Source organism: Lolium rigidum, chromosome 5 (genome assembly GCF_022539505.1).
Source record: "Lolium rigidum isolate FL_2022 chromosome 5, APGP_CSIRO_Lrig_0.1, whole genome shotgun sequence".
Lineage (NCBI taxonomy): Eukaryota > Viridiplantae > Streptophyta > Magnoliopsida > Poales > Poaceae > Lolium > Lolium rigidum.
Window position 1 is genome coordinate 127,613,841 of NC_061512.1, and position 2,695 is coordinate 127,616,535.

At 44.0% G+C, this 2,695-nt stretch overlaps 1 pseudogene; it reads right to left on the minus strand.

The window, feature by feature from the left end:
* Positions 1-225: 225 nt before the first annotated feature.
* LOC124656389 lies at positions 226-1,279 on the minus strand (annotated as a pseudogene).
* Between the last annotated feature and the right edge of the window lie 1,416 nt (positions 1,280-2,695).

Consider the following 2,695-nt stretch of genomic DNA (forward strand, 5'->3'; position numbering starts at 1 on the left):
GGAGTACAATAATTTAATAGTGCTATAGATATATTTTCTTTAAAATAGCCTTGTAATAAAACAAGCTAGAAATATTTACATTTAGCTTTTGCGGAAAGGGACAATGAATACTTTACATTTAGAACAAACCAAAAAATGATTTATACAAGCATGCATGACGAACTGTAAAACGAAAATAACTAATTTTTAGGTTCATCAACGAGCATCGAATCTTGTTCCTTAATACTACTTCATGTTCACCCTGCGACAGTTCTTTCTAATCTCTCCATCTCTTCCTGTCAATGGACTTATATTTCCCATTTTGATCATGGAGGCTGCAAAGTTTCTGAAGAATTCCTTCTGGTTATTGGAGAACCTGCGAACAATCGGTGCAGTAGTTGTCGCCGCGAAGGGGTCAGACAGCATAACCTGGTCAGACGAGAGCGGGGCACTCCCGCGCAGGAGGTTGCCATAGTACTTGTTGTCAAACACGTCGGGAGTGACCGCATCAAGGTTCACCAGTGTCCCCTCATCCTGCCTGACCGTGCAGTTCCGTTGTGTGAATTGACACTGTGTCCGCCCAAAGGTGTGCGCTCCCTGAAGGGCAACAAGGTCAATGTCATTGAGACCCATGTTCTTGAATTTCTTTTGAAGGATATCCAGAGGGTCGAAAGGGCTCGGCAGATCGTCGGCGCTCTCGATATTTGTCTTCGTGCCGTCGCGGCGCCCTAGGGGAACGCTCTATGACGGCCCTCCAGCTAGTTCGACAGAGATTTCAGCGGCTAGGGTGAGGATGTCGGTACATGAGACGATGCCGGGGCAAGCTTTCTCCAATGAGCTCTTAATGTTGTCAACCACATTGAATCCACGTGCAGACTTGTAATTTCCTGGGGCTTTCTTCTCGCTCACTATCCCCGATGAGACGTCGTCATCGAGCAGAAGCGAGCCATCGCAACCCTGGATAAATTAAAGAAGTCTAAATTGATGAGATAATGAATCGTAATGTACTATGCGATCAGTTATGTGTGGGATTTTGTAAACTCACGTTAGCGAAGCAGTCGTGGAAGTGAAGGCGGATGAGGCCGGCCGGGATGCGTGCGTCGGCGACACGGGCGTCCTGGATGACGCGTCGGACAATGTCCCGTGTACTAGGGCATGAGTTATCGTAGAACGATGAGCTCAACCCGGCACGGTAACCACCATGAGCATGGGCCCCGTGGCTCAGCACTAGGACTAGTGCAGCTACCGTGAGCAGGAGGCTGCAACGAGCAGCCGGCGACAAGCAAGATATAGTGGCCATGAGCACTTGGACGTTGGTAAGTTTGGATATGGTGACAAGCAAGCTAGCTAGCTGCAAGATGGAAAGATGGCAGAGAGATGGATATGATGTGAGGAAGACGGGGATGATATGGAGGCTATTTGTAGCCTTGATCCATTGGCAAAGGGCAGGACCTTTAGCTATGTTGTGGAAGCGTGTTTTGACATGTTCCGCATGAATGCCGTTGTCAACTTGAGTAGTCGCTGCCGCAGCATTGCTTTCATGCACGCGGCTCTTCGTGTTATTTTATCCGTATTTTATTTTTACATATGATTAGCAAGAAGATGATGATGAGAAGAGGTTGTCTTGACAAAAATCCCGTTAAATATGTTGCGCACGCGCGGCCGTACAAGGAAATGCGCCGGCGACTGATTAAACTCAGGCTGTTACCAGGAAACAGGATAGGGTCAGCTACGGCCGCATCTCTGCATGGATCGAAAAATTAAGTCCACAGAAATTAATGATATAAATAAATTAGGCTTTCACTAAACTATTGGGTCTTCCGTACAAAATTTGCTAGTCCATTGTAGGGGCTGCGGATGCTTTGTCTTGCAACTTGCATATACTGTGACAAGTTGTCAACCTGCTTGGCTACAGGAAGTTGTTGAGGGTTAAGCTTGTGATCCTGTTTCTCTGAAGCTACTGCAGAAACTAGCAGTTCTGGGTGCAGATTCAGACCCTTACTCTGTTCAACAGATGGGGAGTGGTGTTTTGGCGCATGGGAGCATATGCTTTCTTATTTTAAAATGCATGTTACAGGTATTTTGAATTTTTTTGAAAAATGAAACGAAAAATCTGCATGTTCATGTTCACGTGCTACGTGCTCATAAAGTTGTTTCATGAAAAGTTAACTTATTGTGTGACGCGTGTAAAAAAACAAAATTCAATGCTAAAAATAAAGTTTTTCGGAAGATAATTTTTCTCTTTTTTTACATAGATCACAAAAATTAGTGGTGTCTCGAGAAACTTGATGAACACACATATATTATGGAGATGTACATGTAAAAAAATTTGTTAAATTTTTCAACATTTCGAAATACAATTTCCGGTAGAGGAAGCATACGCACCCGGGAGCTGAATTGAACCGCAAAAGGTGGCCTTATACAATTCCAGAAACATATCTCGCTGGGCTCCAGTGATGAATCTAGGATTTTGTGCTAGGGTGGGGAAACTAGACACACAAAAAATTCAATACCACAAAAACAATGTACTCCCTCCTATCCTATTTAATTGACGCACAATTTTGAACAGAGGCAACAATGAGTATTTGTAGTGTCGCTTCGATTAATTTTGATGAGTGGTTGTACAATTGTATGGGTATACAAGAACAATATACCTCTCAAACCAAAGAATACTGAAATGCCGATCTTTCACTACTGGAAAACAGGGCTTTCGTAG